Genomic DNA, 22,342 nt, shown 5'->3' with positions numbered 1-22,342 from the left:
GGAAGGAAGCGCTTTCGTCAAATGCGGCCGAAAACTAACATTTTGTGTGTTGGGAGAAAAGCCGAACGCGAATTCTGCCGTGCTCCTACATTAGATGAGCGCCAACGGCCATACCATGATGAATACACCGGTTCTCGTCCGATCACCGAAGTTAAGCATCATCAGGCCCGGCTAGTACTTGGATGGGTGACCGCCTGTTAAACCCGGGTGCTGTTGGCTCCCTTCCTTTTGTTTTTTTGTTATGTCGCCAGCCCAATTTTCAAACTACCTTTCTGTTGTGACAAAGATGCTTCCTTAAACCTTTTAAACTACTGTAATGGTACGAAAATGCAGTAATTAACTCAGTTTGAGGGAGAATGTGCTAACCAAGTTTGCCAAGAAGACTTTGAAAACGACAAAACAGTACGAATCGGCAGGTGATTTCAGAAAAACGTCACCGCCTATTGTTGTGTAGGAGTGTAGAGTTCCAAATTTGATTTGTAACCACGAATGTATTCCTTAGTCGTCTCGTCTCGTCCCGCAGACGTTTGTCGTGCTTGCGCTGTCATATGGACCATGACCCGAGCGGCAGCGAGCGGCAGTCGAGCAAAGTCGGGACAAGTCGGGACGGGGACAGAAACAGGGATAGGAATGGTGCGAATGCACTGCAAACTACGCAGACACCTGGTGTGAGGCGAGGCGAGGCGAGGCGAGGCGAGGAAGCCCACATCGCTACCAGTGGCGCCCTCCAGCACGACACTGCCACACCCCGCACAGGACCTCCGCTGAACACCAGGGACAAGATGCGTCCTCCGCTAGTGTCGAAGGCTACACGCGCCCAGCGAATGACAGAGGGTGCAACGAGCAGCAGTGCGTCTCACACACGCGGCGGTGCGCCCGCCAATTCGGCCGTCGCTCTGCTGGGACGCCGGGCGCGCCTCCCCTCTCCGTCCTCGAGGAACTAGCGGTTGCGGAAGGAAGCGCTTTCGTCAAATGCGGCCGAAAACTAACATTTTGTGTGTTGGGAGAAACGCCGAACGCGAATTCTGCCGTGCTCCTACATTAGATGAGCGCCAACGGCCATACCATTATGAATACACCGGTTCTCGTCCGATCACCGAAGTTGAGCATCATCGGGCCCGGCTAGTACTTGGACGGGTGACCGCCTGGGAAACCCGGGTGCTGTTGGCTCCCTTCCTTTTGTTTTTTTGTTATGTCGCCAACCCAATTTTCAACTACTTTCCTGTTGTGACAAAGATGCTTCCTTAAGCCTTTTAAACTACTGTAATGTACGAAAATGCAGTAATTAACTCAGTTTGAGGGAGAATGTGCTAACCAAGTTTGCCAAGAAGACTTTGAAAACGACAAAACAGTACGAATCGGCAGGTGATTTCTGAAATACGTCACCGCCTATTGTTGTGTAGGAGTGTAGAGTTCCAAATTTGATTTGTAACCACGAATGTATTCCTTAGTCGTCTCGTCTCGTCCCGCAGACGTTTGTCGTGCTTGCGCTGTCATATGGACCACGACCGGAGCGGCAGCGAGCGGCAGTCGAGCAAAGTCGGGACAAGTCGGGACGGGGACAGGGACAGGGATAGGATTGGTGCGAATGCACTGCAAACTACGCAGACACCTGGTGTGATGCGAGGCGAGGCGAGGCGACGAAGCCCACATCGCTACCAGTGGCGCCCTCCGGCACGACACTGCCACACCCCGCACAGGCCCTCCGCTGAACACCAGGGACAAGATGCGTCCTCCGCTAGTGTCGAAGGCTACACGCGCCCAGCGAATGACAGGGGGTGCAACGAGCAGCAGTGCGTCTCACACACGCGGCGGTGCGCCCGCCAATTCGGCCGTCGCTCTGCTGGGACGCCTGGCGCGCCTCCGCGCGCCGTCCTCGAGGAACTGGCGGTTGCGGAAGGAAGCGCTTTCGTCAAATGCGGCCGAAAACTAACATTTTGTGTGTTGGGAGAAAAGCCGAACGCGAATTCTGCCGTGCTCCTACATTAGATGAGCGCCAACGGCCATACCATGATGAATACACCGGTTCTCGTCCGATCACCGAAGTTAAGCATCATCGGGCCCGGCTAGTACTTGGACGGGTGACCGCCTGGGAAACCCGGGTGCTGTTGGCTTCCTTCCTTTTGTTTTTTTGTTATGTCGCCAGCCCAATTTTCAAACTACCTTCCTGTTGTGACAAAGATGCTTCCTTAAGCCTTTTAAACTACTGTAATGGTACGAAAATGCAGTAATTAACTCAGTTTGAGGGAGAATGTGCTAACCAAGTTTGCCAAGAAGACTTTGAAAACGACAAAACAGTACGAATCGGCAGGTGATTTCTGAAATACGTCACCGCCTATTGTTGTGTAGGAGTGTAGAGTTCCAAATTTGATTTGTAACCACGAATGTATTCCTTAGTCGTCTCGTCTCGTCCCGCAGACGTTTGTCGTGCTTGCGCTGTCATATGGACCACGACCCGAGCGGCAGCGAGCGGCAGTCGAGCAAAGTCGGGACAATTCGGGACAGGGACAGGGACAGGAATAGGAATGGTGCGAATGCACTGCAAACTACGCAGACACCTGGTGTGAGGCGAGGCGAGGCGGGGCAAGGCGAGGAAGCCCACATCGCTACCAGTGGCGCCCTCCAGCACGACACTGCCACACCCCGCACAGGACCTCCGCTGAACACCAGGGACAAGATGCGTCCTCCGCTAGTGTCGAAGGCTGCACGCGCCCAGCGAATGACAGGGGGTGCAACGAGCAGCAGTGCGTCTCACACACGCGGCGGTGCGCCCGCCAATTCGGCCGTCGCTCTGCTGGGACGCCGGGCGCGCCTCCCCGCGCCGTCCTCGAGGAACTGGCGGTTGCGGAAGGAAGCGCTTTCGTCAAATGCGGCCGAAAACTAACATTTTGTGTGTTGGGAGAAAAGCCGAACGCGAATTCTGCCGTGCTCCTACATTAGATGAGCGCCAACGACCATACCATGATGAATACACCGGTTCTCGTCCGATCACCGAAGTTAAGCATCATCGGGCCCGGCTAGTACTTGGACGGGTGACCGCCTGGGAAACCCGGGTGCTGTTGGCTCCCTTCCTTTTGTTTTTTTGTTATGTCGCCAGCCCAATTTTCAAACTACCTTCCTGTTGTGACAAAGATGCTTCCTTAAGCCTTTTAAACTACTGTAATGGTACGAAAATGCAGTAATTAACTCAGTTTGAGGGAGAATGTGCTAACCAAGTTTGCCAAGAAGACTTTGAAAACGACAAAACAGTACGAATCGGCAGGTGATATCTGAAATACGTCACCGCCTATTGTTATGTAGGAGTGTAGAGTTCCAAAATTTTTTTGTAACCACGAATGTATTCCTTAGTCGTCTCGTCTCGTCCCGCAGACGTTTGTCGTGCTTGCGCTGTCATATGGACCACGACCCGAGCGGCAGCGAGCGGCAGTCGAGCAAAGTCGGAACAAGTCGGGACGGGGACAGGGACAGGGATAGGAATGGCGCGAATGCACTGCAAACTACGCAGACACCTGGTGTGAGGCGAGGCGAGGCGAGGCGAGGAAGCCCACATCGCTACCAGTGGCGCCTTCCAGCACGACACTGCCAAACTCCGCACAGGCCCTCCGCTGAACACCAGGGACAAGATGCGTCCTCCGCTAGTGTCGAAGGCTGCACGCGCCCAGCGAATGACAGGGGGTGCAACGAGCAGCAGTGCGTCTCACACACGCGGCGGTGCGCCCGCCAATTCGGCCGTCGCTCTGCTGGGACGCCGGGCGCGCCTCCCCGCGCCGTCCTCGAGGAACTGGCGGTTGCGGAAGGAAGCGCTTTCGTCAAATGCGGCCGAAAACTAACATTTTGTGTGTTGGGAGAAAAGCCGAACGCGAATTCTGCCGTGCTCCTACATTAGATGAGCGCCAACGACCATACGATGATGAATACACCGGTTCTCGTCCGATCACCGAAGTTAAGCATCATCGGGCCCGGCTAGTACTTGGACGGGTGACCGCCTGGGAAACCCGGGTGCTGTTGGCTCCCTTCCTTTTGTTTTTTTGTTATGTCGCCAGCCCAATTTTCAAACTACCTTCCTGTTGTGACAAAGATGCTTCCTTAAGCCTTTTAAACTACTGTAATGGAACGAAAATGCAGTAATTAACTCAGTTTGAGGGAGAATGTGCTAACCAAGTTTGCCAAGAAGACTTTGAAAACGACAAAACAGTACGAATCGGCAGGTGATTTCTGAAATACGTCACCGCCTATTGTTATGTAGGAGTGTAGAGTTCCAAATTTGATTTGTAACCACGAATGTATTCCTTAGTCGTCTCGTCTCGTCCCGCAGACGTTTGTCGTGCTTGCGCTGTCATATGGACCACGACCCGAGCGGCAGCGAGCGGCAGTCGAGCAAAGTCGGGACAAGTCGGGACGGGGACAGGGACAGGGATAGGTATGGTGCGAATGCACTGCAAACTACGCAGACACCTGGTGTGAGGCGTGGCGAGGCGAGGCAAGGAAGCCCACATCGCTACCAGTGGCGCCCTCCAGCACGACACTGCCACACCCCGCACAGGCCCTCCGCTGAACACCAGGGACAAGATGCGTCCTCCGCTAGTGTCGAAGGCTGCACGCGCCCAGCGAATGACAGGGGGTGCAACGAGCAGCAGTGCTCTCACACACGCGGCGGTGCGCCCGCCAATTCGGCCGTCGCTCTGCTGGGACGCCGGGCGCGCCTCCCCGCGCCGTCCTCGAGGAACTGGCGGTTGCGGAAGGAAGCGCTTTCGTGAAATGCGGCCGAAAACTAACATTTTGGGTGTTGGGAGAAAAGCCGAACGCGAATTCTGCCGTGCTCCTACATTAGATGAGCGCCAACGGCCATACCATGATGAATACACCGGTTCTCGTCCGATCACCGAAGTTAAGCATCATCGTGCCCGGCTAGTACTTGGATGGGTGACCGCCTGGGAAACCCGGGTGCTGTTGGCTCCCTTCCTTTTGTTTTTTTGTTATGTCGCCAGCCCAATTTTCAAACTACCTTTCTGTTGTGACAAAGATGCTTCCTTAAGCCTTTTAAACTACTGTAATGGTACGAAAATGCAGTAATTAACTCAGTTTGAGGGAGAATGTGCTAACCAAGTTTGCCAAGAAGACTTTGAAAACGACAAAACAGTACGAATCGGCAGGTGATTTCTGAAATACGTCACCGCCTATTGTTATGTAGGAGTGTAGAGTTCCAAATTTGATTTGTAACCACGAATGTATTCCTTAGTCGTCTCGTCTCGTCCCGCAGACGTTTGTCGTGCTTGCGCTGTCATATGGACCACGACCCGAGCGGCAGCGAGCGGCAGTCGAGCAAAGTCGGGACAAGTCGGGACGGGGCAGGGACAGTGATTGGAATGGTGCGAATGCACTGCAAACTACGCAGACACCTGGTGTGAGGCGTGGCGAGGCGAGGCGAAGAAGCCCACATTGCTACCAGTGGCGCCCTCCAGCATGACACTGCCACACCCCGAACAGGCCCTCCGCTGAACACCAGGGACAAGATGCGTCCTCCGCTAGTGTGGAAGGCTGCACGCGCCCAGCGAATGACAGGGGGTGCAACGAGCAGCAGTGCGTCTCACACACGCGGCGGTGCGCCCGCCAATTCGGCCGTCGCTCTGCTGGGACGCCGGGCGCGCCTCCCCGCGCCGTCCTCGAGGAACTGGCGGTTGCGGAAGGAAGCGCTTTCGTCAAATGCGGACGAAAACTAACATTTTGTGTGTTGGGAGAAAAGCCGAACGCGAATTCTGCCGTGCTCCTACATTAGATGAGCGCCAACGACCATACCATGATGAATACACCGGTTCTCGTCCGATCACCAAAGTTAAGCATCATCGGGCCCGGCTAGTACTTGGACGGGTGACCGCCTGGGAAACCCGGGTGCTGTTGGCTCCCTTCCTTTTGTTTTTTTGTTATGTCGCCAGCCCAATTTTCAAACTACCTTCCTGTTGTGACAAAGATGCTTCCTTAAGCCTTTTAAACTACTGTAATGGAACGAAAATGCAGTAATTAACTCAGTTTGAGGGAGAATGTGCTAACCAAGTTTGCCAAGAAGACTTTGAAAACGACAAAACAGTACGAATCGGCAGGTGATTTCTGAAATACGTCACCGCCTATTGTTATGTAGGAGTGTAGAGTTCCAAATTTGATTTGTAACCACGAATGTATTCCTTAGTCGTCTCGTCTCGTCCCGCAGACGTTTGTCGTGCTTGCGCTGTCATATGGACCACGACCCGAGCGGCAGCGAGCGGCAGTCGAGCAAAGTCGGGACAAGTCGGGACGGGGACAGGGACAGGGATAGGTATGGTGCGAATGCACTGCAAACTACGCAGACACCTGGTGTGAGGCGTGGCGAGGCGAGGCAAGGAAGCCCACATCGCTACCAGTGGCGCCCTCCAGCACGACACTGCCACACCCCGCACAGGCCCTCCGCTGAACACCAGGGACAAGATGCGTCCTCCGCTAGTGTCGAAGGCTGCACGCGCCCAGCGAATGACAGGGGGTGCAACGAGCAGCAGTGCTCTCACACACGCGGCGGTGCGCCCGCCAATTCGGCCGTCGCTCTGCTGGGACGCCGGGCGCGCCTCCCCGCGCCGTCCTCGAGGAACTGGCGGTTGCGGAAGGAAGCGCTTTCGTGAAATGCGGCCGAAAACTAACATTTTGGGTGTTGGGAGAAAAGCCGAACGCGAATTCTGCCGTGCTCCTACATTAGATGAGCGCCAACGGCCATACCATGATGAATACACCGGTTCTCGTCCGATCACCGAAGTTAAGCATCATCGTGCCCGGCTAGTACTTGGATGGGTGACCGCCTGGGAAACCCGGGTGCTGTTGGCTCCCTTCCTTTTGTTTTTTTGTTATGTCGCCAGCCCAATTTTCAAACTACCTTTCTGTTGTGACAAAGATGCTTCCTTAAGCCTTTTAAACTACTGTAATGGTACGAAAATGCAGTAATTAACTCAGTTTGAGGGAGAATGTGCTAACCAAGTTTGCCAAGAAGACTTTGAAAACGACAAAACAGTACGAATCGGCAGGTGATTTCTGAAATACGTCACCGCCTATTGTTATGTAGGAGTGTAGAGTTCCAAATTTGATTTGTAACCACGAATGTATTCCTTAGTCGTCTCGTCTCGTCCCGCAGACGTTTGTCGTGCTTGCGCTGTCATATGGACCACGACCCGAGCGGCAGCGAGCGGCAGTCGAGCAAAGTCGGGACAAGTCGGGACGGGGCAGGGACAGTGATTGGAATGGTGCGAATGCACTGCAAACTACGCAGACACCTGGTGTGAGGCGTGGCGAGGCGAGGCGAAGAAGCCCACATTGCTACCAGTGGCGCCCTCCAGCATGACACTGCCACACCCCGAACAGGCCCTCCGCTGAACACCAGGGACAAGATGCGTCCTCCGCTAGTGTGGAAGGCTGCACGCGCCCAGCGAATGACAGGGGGTGCAACGAGCAGCAGTGCGTCTCACACACGCGGCGGTGCGCCCGCCAATTCGGCCGTCGCTCTGCTGGGACGCCGGGCGCGCCTCCCCGCGCCGTCCTCGAGGAACTGGCGGTTGCGGAAGGAAGCGCTTTCGTCAAATGCGGACGAAAACTAACATTTTGTGTGTTGGGAGAAAAGCCGAACGCGAATTCTGCCGTGCTCCTACATTAGATGAGCGCCAACGACCATACCATGATGAATACACCGGTTCTCGTCCGATCACCAAAGTTAAGCATCATCGGACCCGGCTAGTACTTGGACGGGTGACCGCCTGGGAAACCCGGGTGCTGTTGGCTCCCTTCCTTTTGTTTTTTTGTTATGTCGCCAGCCCAATTTTCAAACTACCTTTCTGTTGTGACAAAGATGCTTCCTTAAGCCTTTTAAACTACTGTAATGGTACGAAAATGCAGTAATTAACTCAGTTTGAGGGAGAATGTGCTAACCAAGTTTGCCAAGAAGACTTTGAAAACGACAAAACAGTACGAATCGGCAGGTGATTTCTGAAATACGTCACCGCCTATTGTTGTGTAGGAGTGTAGAATTCCAAATTTGATTTGTAACCACGAATGTATTCCTTAGTCGTCTCGTCTCGTCCCGCAGACGTTTGTCGTGCTTGCGCTGTCATATGGACCACGACCCGAGCGGCAGCGAGCGGCAGTCGAGCAAAGTCGGGACAAGTCGGGACGGGGCAGGGACAGGGATAGGAATGGTGCGAATGCACTGCAAACTACGCAGACACCTGGTGTGAGGCGTGGCGAGGCGAGGCGAAGAAGCCCACATTGCTACCAGTGGCGCCCTCCAGCACGACACTGCCACACCCCGCACAGGCCCTCCGCTGAACACCAGGGACAAGATGCGTCCTCCGCTAGTGTCGAAGGCTGCACGCGCCCAGCGAATGACAGGGGGTGCAACGAGCAGCAGTGCGTCTCACACACGCGGCGGTGCGCCCGCCAATTCTGCCGTCGCTCTGCTGGGACGCCGGGCGCGCCTCCCCGCGCCGTCCTCGAGGAACTGGCGGTTGCGGAAGGAAGCGCTTTCGTCAAATGCGGCCGAAAACTAACATTTTGTGTGTTGGGAGAAAAGCCGAACGCGAATTCTGCCGTGCTCCTACATTAGATGAGCGCCAACGGCCATACCATGATGAATACACCGGTTCTCGTCCGATCACCGAAGTTAAGCATCATCGGGCCCGGCTAGTACTTGGACGGGTGACCGCCTGGGAAACCCGGGTGCTGTTGGCTTCCTTCCTTTTGTTTTTTTGTTATGTCGCCAGCCCAATTTTCAAACTACCTTCCTGTTGTGACAAAGATGCTTCCTTAAGCCTTTTAAACTACTGTAATGGTACGAAAATGCAGTAATTAACTCAGTTTGAGGGAGAATGTGCTAACCAAGTTTGCCAAGAAGACTTTGAAAACGACAAAACAGAACGAATCGGCAGGTGATTTCTGAAATACGTCATCGCCTATTGTTGTGTAGGAGTGTAGAGTTCCAAATTTGATTTGTAACCACGAATGTATTCCTTAGTCGTCTCGTCTCGTCCCGCAGACGTTTGTCGTGCTTGCGCTGTCATATGGACCACGACCCGAGCGGCAGCGAGCGGCAGTCGAGCAAAGTCGGGACAATTCGGGACGGGGACAGGGACAGGGATAGGTATGGTGCGAATGCACTGCAAACTACGCAGACACCTGGTGTGAGGCGTGGCGAGGCGAGGCAAGGAAGCCCACATCGCTACCAGTGGCGCCCTCCAGCACGACACTGCCACACCCCGCACAGGCCCTCCGCTGAACACCAGGGACAAGATGCGTCCTCCGCTAGTGTCGAAGGCTGCACGCGCCCAGCGAATGACAGGGGGTGCAACGAGCAGCAGTGCTCTCACACACGCGGCGGTGCGCCCGCCAATTCGGCCGTCGCTCTGCTGGGACGCCGGGCGCGCCTCCCCGCGCCGTCCTCGAGGAACTGGCGGTTGCGGAAGGAAGCGCTTTCGTCAAATGCGGCCGAAAACTAACATTTTGGGTGTTGGGAGAAAAGCCGAACGCGAATTCTGCCGTGCTCCTACATTAGATGAGCGCCAACGGCCATACCATGATGAATACACCGGTTCTCGTCCGATCACCGAAGTTAAGCATCATCGTGCCCGGCTAGTACTTGGATGGGTGACCGCCTGGGAAACCCGGGTGCTGTTGGCTCCCTTCCTTTTGTTTTTTTGTTATGTCGCCAGCCCAATTTTCAAACTACCTTTCTGTTGTGACAAAGATGCTTCCTTAAGCCTTTTAAACTACTGTAATGGTACGAAAATGCAGTAATTAACTCAGTTTGAGGGAGAATGTGGTAACCAAGTTTGCCAAGAAGACTTTGAAAACGACAAAACAGTACGAATCGGCAGGTGATTTCTGAAATACGTCACCGCCTATTGTTATGTAGGAGTGTAGAGTTCCAAATTTGATTTGTAACCACGAATGTATTCCTTAGTCGTCTCGTCTCGTCCCGCAGACGTTTGTCGTGCTTGCGCTGTCATATGGACCACGACCCGAGCGGCAGCGAGCGGCAGTCGAGCAAAGTCGGGACAAGTCGGGACGGGGCAGGGACAGTGATTGGAATGGTGCGAATGCACTGCAAACTACGCAGACACCTGGTGTGAGGCGTGGCGAGGCGAGGCGAAGAAGCCCACATTGCTACCAGTGGCGCCCTCCAGCATGACACTGCCACACCCCGAACAGGCCCTCCGCTGAACACCAGGGACAAGATGCGTCCTCCGCTAGTGTGGAAGGCTGCACGCGCCCAGCGAATGACAGGGGGTGCAACGAGCAGCAGTGCGTCTCACACACGCGGCGGTGCGCCCGCCAATTCGGCCGTCGCTCTGCTGGGACGCCGGGCGCGCCTCCCCGCGCCGTCCTCGAGGAACTGGCGGTTGCGGAAGGAAGCGCTTTCGTCAAATGCGGACGAAAACTAACATTTTGTGTGTTGGGAGAAAAGCCGAACGCGAATTCTGCCGTGCTCCTACATTAGATGAGCGCCAACGACCATACCATGATGAATACACCGGTTCTCGTCCGATCACCAAAGTTAAGCATCATCGGACCCGGCTAGTACTTGGACGGGTGACCGCCTGGGAAACCCGGGTGCTGTTGGCTCCCTTCCTTTTGTTTTTTTGTTATGTCGCCAGCCCAATTTTCAAACTACCTTTCTGTAGTGACAAAGATGCTTCCTTAAGCCTTTTAAACTACTGTAATGGTACGAAAATGCAGTAATTAACTCAGTTTGAGGGAGAATGTGCTAACCAAGTTTGCCAAGAAGACTTTGAAAACGACAAAACAGTACGAATCGGCAGGTGATTTCTGAAATACGTCACCGCCTATTGTTGTGTAGGAGTGTAGAATTCCAAATTTGATTTGTAACCACGAATGTATTCCTTAGTCGTCTCGTCTCGTCCCGCAGACGTTTGTCGTGCTTGCGCTGTCATATGGACCACGACCCGAGCGGCAGCGAGCGGCAGTCGAGCAAAGTCGGGACAAGTCGGGACGGGGCAGGGACAGGGATAGGAATGGTGCGAATGCACTGCAAACTACGCAGACACCTGGTGTGAGGCGTGGCGAGGCGAGGCGAAGAAGCCCACATTGCTACCAGTGGCGCCCTCCAGCACGACACTGCCACACCCCGCACAGGCCCTCCGCTGAACACCAGGGACAAGATGCGTCCTCCGCTAGTGTCGAAGGCTGCACGCGCCCAGCGAATGACAGGGGGTGCAACGAGCAGCAGTGCGTCTCACACACGCGGCGGTGCGCCCGCCAATTCTGCCGTCGCTCTGCTGGGACGCCGGGCGCGCCTCCCCGCGCCGTCCTCGAGGAACTGGCGGTTGCGGAAGGAAGCGCTTTCGTCAAATGCGGCCGAAAACTAACATTTTGTGTGTTGGGAGAAAAGCCGAACGCGAATTCTGCCGTGCTCCTACATTAGATGAGCGCCAACGACCATACCATGATGAATACACCGGTTCTCGTCCGATCACCAAAGCTAAGCATCATCGGACCCGGCTAGTACTTGGACGGGTGACCGTCTGGGAAACCCGGGTGCTGTTGGCTCCCTTCCTTTTGTTTTTTTGTTATGTCGCCAGCCCAATTTTCAAACTACCTTCCTGTTGTGACAAAGATGCTTCCTTAAGCCTTTTAAACTACTGTAATGGTACGAAAATGCAGTAATTAACTCAGTTTGAGGGAGAATGTGCTAACCAAGTTTGCCAAGAAGACTTTGAAAACGACAAAACAGTACGAATCGGCAGGTGATTTCTGAAATACGTCATCGCCTATTGTTGTGTAGGAGTGTAGAGTTCCAAATTTGATTTGTAACCACGAATGTATTCCTTAGTCGTCTCGTCTCGTCCCGCAGACGTTTGTCGTGCTTGCGCTGTCATATGGACCACGACCCGAGCGGCAGCGAGCGGCAGTCGAGCAAAGTCGGGACAAGTCGGGACGGGGACAGGGACAGGGATAGGAATGGTGCGAATGCACTGCAAACTACGCAGACACCTGGTGTGAGGCGAGGCGAGGCGAGGCGAGGAAGCCCACATCGCTACCAGTGGCGCCCTCCAGCATGACACTGCCAAACCCCGCACAGGCCCTCCGCTGAACACCAGGGACAAGATGCGTCCTCCGCTAGTGTCGAAGGCTGCACGCGCCCAGCGAATGACAGGGGGTGCAACGAGCAGCAGTGCGTCTCACACACGCGGCGGTGCGCCCGCCAATTCGGCCGTCGCTCTGCTGGGACGCCGGGCGCGCCTCCCGGCGCCGTCCTCGAGGAACTGGCGGTTGCGGAAGGAAGCGCTTTCGTCAAATGCGGCCGAAAACTAAGATTTTGTGTGTTGGGAGAAAAGCCGAACGCGAATTCTGCCGTGCTCCTACATTAGATGAGCGCCAACGACCATACCATGATGAATACACCGGTTCTCGTCCGATCACCTAAGTTTAGCATCATCGGACCCGGCTAGTACTTGGACGGGTGACCGCCTGGGAAACCCGGGTGCTGTTGGCTCCCTTCCTTTTGTTTTTTTTGTCATGTCGCCAGCCCAATTTTCAAACTACCTTCCTGTTGTGACAAAGATGCTTCCTTAAGCCTTTTAAACTACTGTAATGGTACGAAAATGCAGTAATTAACTCAGTTTGAGGGAGAATGTGCTAACCAAGTTTGCCAAGAAGACTTTGAAAACGACAAAACAGTACGAATCGGCAGGTGATTTCTGAAATACGTCACCGCCTATTGTTGTGTAGGAGTGTAGAGTTCCAAATTTGATTTGTAACCACGAATGTATTCCTTAGTCGTCTCGTCTCGTCCCGCAGACGTTTGTCGTGCTTGCGCTGTCATATGGACCACGACCCGAGCGGCAGCGAGCGGCAGTCGAGCAAAGTCGGGACAAGTCGGGACGGCGACAGGGACAGGGATAGGAATGGTGCGAATGCACTGCAAACTACGCAGACACCTGGTGTGAGGCGAGGCGAGGCGAGGCGAGGAAGCCCACATCGCTACCAGTGGCGCCCTCCAGCGCGACACTGCCAAACCCCGCACAGGCCCTCCGCTGAACACCCGGGACAAGATGCGTCCTCCGCTAGTGTCGAAGGCTGCACGCGCCCAGCGAATGACAGGGGGTGCAACGAGCAGCAGTGCGTCTCACACACGCGGCGGTGCGCCCGCCAATTCGGCCGTCGCTCTGCTGGGACGCCGGGCGCGCCTCCCCGCGCCGTCCTCGAGGAACTGGCGGTTGCGGAAGGAAGCGCTTTCGTCAAATGCGGCCGAAAACTAACATTTTGTGTGTTGGGAGAAAAGCCGAACGCGAATTCTGCCGTGCTCCTACATTAGATGAGCGCCAACGGCCATACCATGATGAATACACCGGTTCTCGTCCGATCACCGAAGTTAAGCATCATCGTGCCCGGCTAGTACTTGGATGGGTGACCGCCTGGGAAACCCGGGTGCTGTTGGCTCCCATCCTTTTGTTTTTTTGTTATGTCGCCAGCCCAATTTTCAAACTACCTTTCTGTTGTGACAAAGATGCTTCCTTAAGCCTTTTAAACTACTGTAATGGTACGAAAATGCAGTAATTAACTCAGTTTGAGGGAGAATGTGCTAACCAAGTTTGCCAAGAAGACTTTGAAAACGACAAAACAGTACGAATCGGCAGGTGATTTCTGAAATACGTCACCGCCTATTGTTATGTAGGAGTGTAGAGTTCCAAATTTGATTTGTAACCACGAATGTATTCCTTAGTCGTCTCGTCTCGTCCCGCAGACGTTTGTCGTGCTTGCGCTGTCATATGGACCACGACCCGAGCGGCAGCGAGCGGCAGTCGAGCAAAGTCGGGACAAGTCGGGACGGGGACAGGGACAGGGATAGGAATGGTGCGAATGCACTGCAAACTACGTAGACACCTGGTGTGAGGCGTGGCGAGGCGAGGCAAGGAAGCCCACATCGCTACCAGTGGCGCCCTCCAGCACGACACTGCCACACCCCGCACAGGCCCTCCGCTGAACACCAGGGACAAGATGCGTCATCCTCTAGTGTCGAAGGCTGCACGCGCCCAGCGTATGACTGGGGGTGCAACGAGCAGCAGTGCGTCTCACACACGCGGCGGTGCGCCCGCCAATTCGGCCGTCGCTCTGCTGGGACACCGGGCGCGCCTCCCCGCGCCGTCCTCGAGGAACTGGCGGTTGCGGAAGGAAGCGCTTTCGTCAAATGCGGCCGAAAACTAACATTTTGTGTGTTGGGAGAAAAGCCGAACGCAAATTCTGCCGTGCTCCTACATTAGATGAGCGCCAACGGCCATACCATGATGAATACACCGGTTCTCGTCCGATCACCGAAGTTAAGCATCATCGTGCCCGGCTAGTACTTGGATGGGTGACCGCCTGGGAAACCCGGGTGCTGTTGGCTCCCTTCCTTTTGTTTTTTTGTTATGTCGCCAGCCCAATTTTCAAACTACCTTTCTGTTGTGACAAAGATGCTTCCATTAGCCTTTTAAACTACTGTAATGGTACGAAAATGCAGTAATTAACTCAGTTTGAGGGAGAATGTGCTAACCAAGTTTGCCAAGAAGACTTTGAAAACGACAAAACAGTACGAATCGGCAGGTGATTTCTGAAATACGTCACCGCCAATTGTTATGTAGGAGTGTAGAGTTCCAAATTTGATTTGTAACCACGAATGTATTCCTTAGTCGTCTCGTCTCGTCCCGCAGACGTTTGTCGTGCTTGCGCTGTCATATGGACCACGACCCGAGCGGCAGCGAGCGGCAGTCGAGCAAAGTCGGGACAAGTCGGGACGGGGCAGGGACAGGGATAGGAATGGTGCGAATGCACTGCAAACTACGCAGACACCTGGTGTGAGGCGTGGCGAGGCGAGGCGAAGAAGCCCACATTGCTACCAGTGGCGCCCTCCAGCACGACACTGCCACACCCCGCACAGGCCCTCCGCTGAACACCAGGGACAAGATGCGTCCTCCGCTAGTGTCGAAGGCTGCACGCGCCCAGCGAATGACAGGGGGTGCAACGAGCAGCAGTGCGTCTCACACACGCGGCGGTGCGCCCGCCAATTCGGCCGTCGCTCTGCTGGGACGCCGGGCGCGCCTCCCCGCGCCGTCCTCGAGGAACTGGCGGTTGCGGAAGGAAGCGCTTTCGTCAAATGCGGCCGAAAACTAACATTTTGTGTGTTGGGAGAAAAGCCGAACGCGAATTCTGCCGTGCTCCTACATTAGATGAGCGCCAACGACCATACCATGATGAATACACCGGTTCTCGTCCGATCACCAAAGTTAAGCATCATCGGACCCGGCTAGTACTTGGACGGGTGACCGTCTGGGAAACCCGGGTGCTGTTGGCTCCCTTCCTTTTGTTTTTTTGTTATGTCGCCAGCCCAATTTTCAAACTACCTTCCTGTTGTGACAAAGATGCTTCCTTAAGCCTTTTAAACTACTGTAATGGTACGAAAATGCAGTAATTAACTCAGTTTGAGGGAGAATGTGCTAACCAAGTTTGCCAAGAAGACTTTGAAAACGACAAAACAGTACGAATCGGCAGGTGATTTCTGAAATACGTCACCGCCTATTGTTGTGTAGGAGTGTAGAGTTCCAAATTTGATTTGTAACCACGAATGTATTCCTTAGTCGTCTCGTCTCGTCCCGCAGACGTTTGTCGTGCTTGCGCTGTCATATGGACCACGACCCGAGCGGCAGCGAGCGGCAGTCGAGCAAAGTCGGGACAAGTCGGGACGGCGACAGGGACAGGGATAGGAATGGTGCGAATGCACTGCAAACTACGCAGACACCTGGTGTGAGGCGAGGCGAGGCGAGGCGAGGAAGCCCACATCGCTACCAGTGGCGCCCTCCAGCACGACACTGCCAAACCCCGCACAGGCCCTCCGCTGAACACCAGGGACAAGATGCGTCCTCCGCTAGTGTCGAAGGCTGCACGCGCCCAGCGAATGACAGGGGGTGCAACGAGCAGCAGTGCGTCTCACACACGCGGCGGTGCGCCCGCCAATTCGGCCGTCGCTCTGCTGGGACGCCGGGCGCGCCTCCCCGCGCCGTCCTCGAGGAACTGGCGGTTGCGGAAGGAAGCGCTTTCGTCAAATGCGGCCAAAAACTAACATTTTGTGCGTTGGGAGAAAAGCCGAACGCGAATTCTGCCGTGCTCCTACATTAGATGAGCGCCAACGGCCATACCATGATGAATACACCGGTTCTCGTCCGATCACCGAAGTTAAGCATCATCGTGCCCGGCTAGTACTTGGATGGGTGACCGCCTGGGAAACCCGGGTGCTGTTGGCTCCCTTCCTTTTGTTTTTTTGTTATGTCGCCAGCCCAATTTTCAAACTACCTTCCTGTTGTGACAAAGATGCTTCCTTAAGCCTTTTAAACTACTGTAATGGTACGAAAATGCAGTAATTAACTCAGTTTGAGGGAGAATGTGCTAACCAAGTTTGCCAAGAAGACTTTGAAAACGACAAAACAGTACGAATCGGCAGGTGATTTCTGAAATACGTCACCGCCTATTGTTATGTAGGAGTGTAGAGTTCCATATTTGATTTGTAACCACGAATGTATTCCTTAGTCGTCTCGTCTCGTCCCGCAGACGTTTGTCGTGCTTGCGCTGTCATATGGACCACGACCCGAGCGGCAGCGAGCGGCAGTCGAGCAAAGTCGGGACAAGTCGGGACGGGGACAGGGACAGGGATAGGAATGGTGCGAATGCACTGCAAACTACGCAGACACCTGGTGTGAGGCGTGGCGAGGCGAGGCAAGGAAGCCCACATCGCTACCAGTGGCGCCCTCCAGCACGACACTGCCACACCCCGCACAGGCCCTCCGCTGAACACCAGGGACAAGATGCGTCCTCCGCTAGTGTCGAAGGCTGCACGCGCCCAGCGAATGACAGGGGGTGCACCGAGCAGCAGTGCGTCTCACACACGCGGCGGTGCGCCCGCCAATTCGGCCGTCGCTCTGCTGGGACGCCGGGCGCGCCTCCCCGCGCCGTCCTCGAGGAACTGGCGGTTGCGGAAGGAAGCGCTTTCGTCAAATGCGGCCGAAAACTAACATTTTGTGTGTTGGGAGAAAAGCCGAACGCGAATTCTGCCGTGCTCCTACATTAGATGAGCGCCAACGACCATACCATGATGAATACACCGGTTCTCGTCCGATCACCAAAGTTAAGCATCATCGGACCCGGCTAGTACTTGGACGGGTGACCGTCTGGGAAACCCGGGTGCTGTTGGCTCCCTTCCTTTTGTTTTTTTGTTATGTCGCCAGCCCAATTTTCAAACTACCTTCCTGTTGTGACAAAGATGCTTCCTTAAGCCTTTTAAACTACTGTAATGGTACGAAAATGCAGTAATTAACTCAGTTTGAGGGAGAATGTGCTAACCAAGTTTGCCAAGAAGACTTTGAAAACGACAAAACAGTACGAATCGGCAGGTGATTTCTGAAATACGTCACCGCCTATTGTTGTGTAGGAGTGTAGAGTTCCAAATTTGATTTGTAACCACGAATGTATTCCTTAGTCGTCTCGTCTCGTCCCGCAGACGTTTGTCGTGCTTGCGCTGTCATATGGACCACGACCCGAGCGGCAGCGAGCGGCAGTCGAGCAAAGTCGGGACAAGTCGGGACGGCGACAGGGACAGGGATAGGAATGGTGCGAATGCACTGCAAACTACGCAGACACCTGGTGTGAGGCGAGGCGAGGCGAGGCGAGGCGAGGAAGCCCACATCGCTACCAGTGGCGCCCTCCAGCACGACACTGCCAAACCCCGCACAGGCCCTCCGCTGAACACCAGGGACAAGATGCGTCCTCCGCTAGTGTCGAAGGCTGCACGCGCCCAGCGAATGACAGGGGGTGCAACGAGCAGCAGTGCGTCTCACACACGCGGCGGTGCGCCCGCCAATTCGGCCGTCGCTCTGCTGGGACGCCGGGCGCGCCTCCCCGCGCCGTCCTCGAGGAACTGGCGGTTGCGGAAGGAAGCGCTTTCGTCAAATGCGGCCAAAAACTAACATTTTGTGCGTTGGGAGAAAAGCCGAACGCGAATTCTGCCGTGCTCCTACATTAGATGAGCGCCAACGGCCATACCATGATGAATACACCGGTTCTCGTCCGATCACCGAAGTTAAGCATCATCGTGCCCGGCTAGTACTTGGATGGGTGACCGCCTGGGAAACCCGGGTGCTGTTGGCTCCCTTCCTTTTGTTTTTTTGTTATGTCGCCAGCCCAATTTTCAAACTACCTTCCTGTTGTGACAAAGATGCTTCCTTAAGCCTTTTAAACTACTGTAATGGTACGAAAATGCAGTAATTAACTCAGTTTGAGGGAGAATGTGCTAACCAAGTTTGCCAAGAAGACTTTGAAAACGACAAAACAGTACGAATCGGCAGGTGATTTCTGAAATACGTCACCGCCTATTGTTATGTAGGAGTGTAGAGTTCCATATTTGATTTGTAACCACGAATGTATTCCTTAGTCGTCTCGTCTCGTCCCGCAGACGTTTGTCGTGCTTGCGCTGTCATATGGACCACGACCCGAGCGGCAGCGAGCGGCAGTCGAGCAAAGTCGGGACAAGTCGGGACGGGGACAGGGACAGGGATAGGAATGGTGCGAATGCACTGCAAACTACGCAGACACCTGGTGTGAGGCGTGGCGAGGCGAGGCAAGGAAGCCCACATCGCTACCAGTGGCGCCCTCCAGCACGACACTGCCACACCCCGCACAGGCCCTCCGCTGAACACCAGGGACAAGATGCGTCCTCCGCTAGTGTCGAAGGCTGCACGCGCCCAGCGAATGACAGGGGGTGCACCGAGCAGCAGTGCGTCTCACACACGCGGCGGTGCGCCCGCCAATTCGGCCGTCGCTCTGCTGGGACGCCGGGCGCGCCTCCCCGCGCCGTCCTCGAGGAACTGGCGGTTGCGGAAGGAAGCGCTTTCGTCAAATGCGGCCGAAAACTAACATTTTGTGTGTTGGGAGAAAAGCCGAACGCGAATTCTGCCGTGCTCCTACATTAGATGAGCGCCAACGGCCATACCATGATGAATACACCGGTTCTCGTCCGATCACCGAAGTTAAGCATCATCGTGCCCGGCTAGTACTTGGATGGGAGACCGCCTGGGAAACCCGGGTGCTGTTGGCTCCCTTCCTTTTGTTTTTTTGTTATGTCGCCAGCCCAATTTTCAAACTACCTTTCTGTTGTGACAAAGATGCTTCCTTAAGCCTTTTAAACTACTGTAATGGTACGAAAATGCAGTAATTAACTCAGTTTGAGGGAGAATGTGCTAACCAAGTTTGCCAAGAAGACTTTGAAAACGACAAAACAGTACGAATCGGCAGGTGATTTCTGAAATACGTCACCGCCTATTGTTATGTAGGAGTGTAGAGTTCCAAATTTGATTTGTAACCACGAATGTATTCCTTAGTCGTCTCGTCTCGTCCCGCAGACTTTTGTCGTGCTTGCGCTGTCATATGGACCACGACCCGAGCGGCAGCGAGCGGCAGTCGAGCAAAGTCGGGACAAGTCGGGACGGGGCAGGGACAGGGATAGGAATGTTGCGAATGCACTGCAAACTACAGAGACACCTGGTGAGAGGCGTGGCGAGGCGAGGCGAGGAAGCCCACATCGCTACCAGTGGCGCCCTCCAGCACGACACTGCCACACCCCGCACAGGCCCTCCGCTGAACACCAGGGACAAGATGCGTCCTCCGCTAGTGTCGAAGGCTGCACGCGCCCAGCGAATGACAGGGGGTGCAACGAGCAGCAGTGCGTCTCACACACGCGGCGGTGCGCCCGCCAATTCGGCCGTCGCTCTGCTGGGACGCCGGGCGCGCCTCCCCGCGCCGTCCTCGAGGAACTGGCGGTTGCGGAAGGAAGCGCTTTCGTCAAATGCGGCTGAAAACTAACATTTTGTGTGTTGGGAGAAAAGCCGAACGCGAATTCTGCCGTGCTCCTACATTAGATGAGCGCCAACGGCCATACCATGATGAATACACCGGTTCTCGTCCAATCACCGAAGTTAAGCATCATCGTGCCCGGCTAGTACTTGGATGGGTGACCGCCTGGGAAACCCGGGTGCTGTTGGCTCCCTTCCTTTTGTTTTTTTGTTATGTCGCCAGCCCAATTTTCAAACTACCTTTCTGTTGTGACAAAGATGCTTCCTTAAGCCTTTTAAACTACTGTAATGGTACGAAAATGCAGTAATTAACTCAGTTTGAGGGAGAATGTGGTAACCAAGTTTGCCAAGAAGACATTGAAAACGACAAAACAGTACGAATCGGCAGGTGATTTCTGAAATACGTCACCGCCTATTGTTGTGTAGGAGTGTAGAGTTCCAAATTTGATTTGTAACCACGAATGTATTCCTTCGTCGTCTCGTCTCGTCCCGCTGACGTTTGTCGTGATTGCGCTGTCATATGGACCACGACCCGAGCGGCAGCGAGCGGCAGTCGAGCAAAGTCGGGACAAGTCGGGACGGCGACAGGGACAGGGATAGGAATGGTGCGAATGCACTGCAAACTACGCAGACACCTGGTGTGATGCGTGGCGAGGCGACGCGAGGAAGCCCACATCGCTACCAGTGGCGCCCTCCAGCACGACACTGCCACACCCCGCACAGGCCCTCCGCTGAACACCAGGGTCAAGATGCGTCCTCCGCTAATGTCGAAGGCTGCACGCGCCCAGCGAATGACAGGGGGTGCAACGAGCAGCAGTGCGTCTCACACACGCGGCGGTGCGCCCGCCAATTCGGCCGTCGCTCTGCTGGGACGCCGGGCGCGCCTCCCCGCGCCGTCCTCGAGGAACTGGCGGTTGCGGAAGGAAGCGCTTTCGTCAAATGCGGCCGAAAACTAACATTTTGTGTGTTGGGAGAAAAGCCGAACGCGAATTCTGCCGTGCTCCTACATTAGATGAGCGGCAACGGCCATACCATGATGAATACACCGGTTCTCGTCCGATCACCGAAGTTAAGCATCATCGTGCCCGGCTAGTACTTGGATGGGTGACTGCCTGGGAAACCCGGTTGCTGTTGGCTCCCTTCCTTTTGTTTTTTTGTTAAGTCGCCAGCCCAATTTTCAAACTACCTTTCTGTTGTGACAAAGATGCTTCCTTAAGCCTTTTAAACTACTGTAATGGTACGAAAATGCAGTAATTAACTCAGTTTGAGGGAGAATGTGCTAACCAAGTTTGCCAAGAAGACTTTGAAAACGACAAAACAGTACGAATCGGCAGGTGATTTCTGAAATACGTCACCGGCTATTGTTGTGTAGGAGTGTAGAGTTCCAAATTTGATTTGTAACCACGAAAGTATTCCTTAGTCGTCTCGTGTCGTCCCGCAGACGTTTGTCGTGCTTGCGCTGTCATATGGACCACGACCCGAGCGGCAGCGAGCGGCAGTCGAGCAAAGTCGGGACAAGTCGGGACGGGGACAGGGACAGGGATAGGAATGGTGCGAATGCACTGCAAACTACGCAGACACCTGGTGTGAGGCGAGGCGAGGCGAGGCGAGGAAGCCCACATCGCTACCAGTGGCGCCCTCCAGCACGACACTGCCACACCCCGCACAGGCCCTCCGCTGAACACCAGGGTCAAGATGCGTCCTCCGCTAGTGTCGAAGGCTGCACGCGCCCAGCGAATGACTGGGGGTGCAACGAGCAGCAGTGCGTCTCACACACGCGGCGGTGCGCCCGCCAATTCGGCCGTCGCTCTGCTGGGACGGCGGGCGCGCCTCCCCGCGCCGTCCTCGAGGAACTGGCGGTTAGGGAAGGAAGCGCTTTCGTCAAATGCGGCCGAAAACTAACATTTTGTGTGTTGGGAGAAAAGCCGAACGCGAATTCTGCCGTGCTCCTACATTAGATGAGCGCCAACGGCCATACCATGATGAATACACCGGTTCTCGTCCGATCACCGAAGTTAAGCATCATCGGGCCCGGCTAGTACTTGGATGGGTGACCGCCTGTTAAACCCGGGTGCTGTTGGCTCCCTTCCTTCTGTTTTTTTGTTATGTCGCCAGCCCAATTTTCAAACTACCTTTCTGTTGTGACAAAGATGCTTCCTTAAGCCTTTTAAACTACTGTAATGGTACGAAAATGCAGTAATTAACTCAGTTTGAGGGCGAATGTGCTAACCAAGTTTGCCAAGAAGACTTTGAAAACGACAAAACAGGACGAATCGGCAGGTGATTTCTGAAATACGTCACCGCCTATTGTTGTGTAGGAGTGTAGAGTTCCAAATTTGATTTGTAACCACGAAAGTATTCCTTAGTCGTCTCGTCTCGTCCCGCAGACGTTTGTCGTGCTTGCGCTGTCATATGGACCACGACCCGAGCGGCAGCGAGCGGCA

General features: G+C 54.7%; 23 non-coding genes and 1 pseudogene across 23 annotated transcripts; all 24 read left to right on the top strand.

Annotated features, from left to right (window-relative positions):
- The first annotated feature begins 100 nt into the window (after window positions 1-100).
- On the top strand, window positions 101-219 carry LOC126155314 (5S ribosomal RNA). The gene has a single exon (XR_007532814.1). It is a non-coding gene; the product is annotated as a 5S ribosomal RNA (ribosomal RNA).
- Window positions 220-1,051: 832 nt separating this feature from the next.
- LOC126155291 (5S ribosomal RNA) lies at window positions 1,052-1,170 on the top strand. Its single transcript, XR_007532792.1, has one exon. It is a non-coding gene; the product is annotated as a 5S ribosomal RNA (ribosomal RNA).
- An 825-nt stretch (window positions 1,171-1,995) lies between these two features.
- LOC126154647 (5S ribosomal RNA) lies at window positions 1,996-2,114 on the top strand. The gene has a single exon (XR_007532191.1). It is a non-coding gene; the product is annotated as a 5S ribosomal RNA (ribosomal RNA).
- An 832-nt stretch (window positions 2,115-2,946) lies between these two features.
- Window positions 2,947-3,065, top strand: LOC126155039 (5S ribosomal RNA). The gene has a single exon (XR_007532558.1). It is a non-coding gene; the product is annotated as a 5S ribosomal RNA (ribosomal RNA).
- Window positions 3,066-3,892: 827 nt separating this feature from the next.
- Window positions 3,893-4,011, top strand: LOC126155297 (5S ribosomal RNA). Its single transcript, XR_007532798.1, has one exon. It is a non-coding gene; the product is annotated as a 5S ribosomal RNA (ribosomal RNA).
- An 826-nt stretch (window positions 4,012-4,837) lies between these two features.
- Window positions 4,838-4,956, top strand: LOC126154956 (5S ribosomal RNA). Its single transcript, XR_007532480.1, has one exon. It is a non-coding gene; the product is annotated as a 5S ribosomal RNA (ribosomal RNA).
- An 826-nt stretch (window positions 4,957-5,782) lies between these two features.
- Window positions 5,783-5,901, top strand: LOC126155250 (5S ribosomal RNA). The gene has a single exon (XR_007532755.1). It is a non-coding gene; the product is annotated as a 5S ribosomal RNA (ribosomal RNA).
- Window positions 5,902-6,727: 826 nt separating this feature from the next.
- Window positions 6,728-6,846, top strand: LOC126154955 (5S ribosomal RNA). The gene has a single exon (XR_007532479.1). It is a non-coding gene; the product is annotated as a 5S ribosomal RNA (ribosomal RNA).
- An 826-nt stretch (window positions 6,847-7,672) lies between these two features.
- LOC126155309 (5S ribosomal RNA) lies at window positions 7,673-7,791 on the top strand. The gene has a single exon (XR_007532809.1). It is a non-coding gene; the product is annotated as a 5S ribosomal RNA (ribosomal RNA).
- Window positions 7,792-8,617: 826 nt separating this feature from the next.
- LOC126154646 (5S ribosomal RNA) lies at window positions 8,618-8,736 on the top strand. The gene has a single exon (XR_007532190.1). It is a non-coding gene; the product is annotated as a 5S ribosomal RNA (ribosomal RNA).
- An 826-nt stretch (window positions 8,737-9,562) lies between these two features.
- On the top strand, window positions 9,563-9,681 carry LOC126154954 (5S ribosomal RNA). Its single transcript, XR_007532478.1, has one exon. It is a non-coding gene; the product is annotated as a 5S ribosomal RNA (ribosomal RNA).
- Window positions 9,682-10,507: 826 nt separating this feature from the next.
- Window positions 10,508-10,626, top strand: LOC126155308 (5S ribosomal RNA). The gene has a single exon (XR_007532808.1). It is a non-coding gene; the product is annotated as a 5S ribosomal RNA (ribosomal RNA).
- Window positions 10,627-11,452: 826 nt separating this feature from the next.
- On the top strand, window positions 11,453-11,571 carry LOC126155361 (5S ribosomal RNA). The gene has a single exon (XR_007532859.1). It is a non-coding gene; the product is annotated as a 5S ribosomal RNA (ribosomal RNA).
- An 827-nt stretch (window positions 11,572-12,398) lies between these two features.
- On the top strand, window positions 12,399-12,517 carry LOC126155396 (5S ribosomal RNA; annotated as a pseudogene).
- Window positions 12,518-13,345: 828 nt separating this feature from the next.
- On the top strand, window positions 13,346-13,464 carry LOC126154953 (5S ribosomal RNA). The gene has a single exon (XR_007532477.1). It is a non-coding gene; the product is annotated as a 5S ribosomal RNA (ribosomal RNA).
- An 827-nt stretch (window positions 13,465-14,291) lies between these two features.
- Window positions 14,292-14,410, top strand: LOC126154952 (5S ribosomal RNA). Its single transcript, XR_007532476.1, has one exon. It is a non-coding gene; the product is annotated as a 5S ribosomal RNA (ribosomal RNA).
- Window positions 14,411-15,236: 826 nt separating this feature from the next.
- Window positions 15,237-15,355, top strand: LOC126155343 (5S ribosomal RNA). The gene has a single exon (XR_007532842.1). It is a non-coding gene; the product is annotated as a 5S ribosomal RNA (ribosomal RNA).
- Window positions 15,356-16,182: 827 nt separating this feature from the next.
- On the top strand, window positions 16,183-16,301 carry LOC126154951 (5S ribosomal RNA). The gene has a single exon (XR_007532475.1). It is a non-coding gene; the product is annotated as a 5S ribosomal RNA (ribosomal RNA).
- An 827-nt stretch (window positions 16,302-17,128) lies between these two features.
- Window positions 17,129-17,247, top strand: LOC126155342 (5S ribosomal RNA). The gene has a single exon (XR_007532841.1). It is a non-coding gene; the product is annotated as a 5S ribosomal RNA (ribosomal RNA).
- An 832-nt stretch (window positions 17,248-18,079) lies between these two features.
- On the top strand, window positions 18,080-18,198 carry LOC126154948 (5S ribosomal RNA). The gene has a single exon (XR_007532474.1). It is a non-coding gene; the product is annotated as a 5S ribosomal RNA (ribosomal RNA).
- Window positions 18,199-19,025: 827 nt separating this feature from the next.
- Window positions 19,026-19,144, top strand: LOC126155012 (5S ribosomal RNA). The gene has a single exon (XR_007532533.1). It is a non-coding gene; the product is annotated as a 5S ribosomal RNA (ribosomal RNA).
- Window positions 19,145-19,970: 826 nt separating this feature from the next.
- Window positions 19,971-20,089, top strand: LOC126155273 (5S ribosomal RNA). Its single transcript, XR_007532775.1, has one exon. It is a non-coding gene; the product is annotated as a 5S ribosomal RNA (ribosomal RNA).
- An 827-nt stretch (window positions 20,090-20,916) lies between these two features.
- On the top strand, window positions 20,917-21,035 carry LOC126155338 (5S ribosomal RNA). The gene has a single exon (XR_007532837.1). It is a non-coding gene; the product is annotated as a 5S ribosomal RNA (ribosomal RNA).
- Window positions 21,036-21,862: 827 nt separating this feature from the next.
- LOC126155121 (5S ribosomal RNA) lies at window positions 21,863-21,981 on the top strand. The gene has a single exon (XR_007532634.1). It is a non-coding gene; the product is annotated as a 5S ribosomal RNA (ribosomal RNA).
- The last annotated feature ends 361 nt before the right edge of the window (window positions 21,982-22,342 follow it).

This window comes from Schistocerca cancellata, unplaced genomic scaffold (genome assembly GCF_023864275.1).
Source record: "Schistocerca cancellata isolate TAMUIC-IGC-003103 unplaced genomic scaffold, iqSchCanc2.1 HiC_scaffold_1100, whole genome shotgun sequence".
Lineage (NCBI taxonomy): Eukaryota > Metazoa > Arthropoda > Insecta > Orthoptera > Acrididae > Schistocerca > Schistocerca cancellata.
This window is presented reverse-complemented; position numbering and strand designations above follow the sequence as displayed.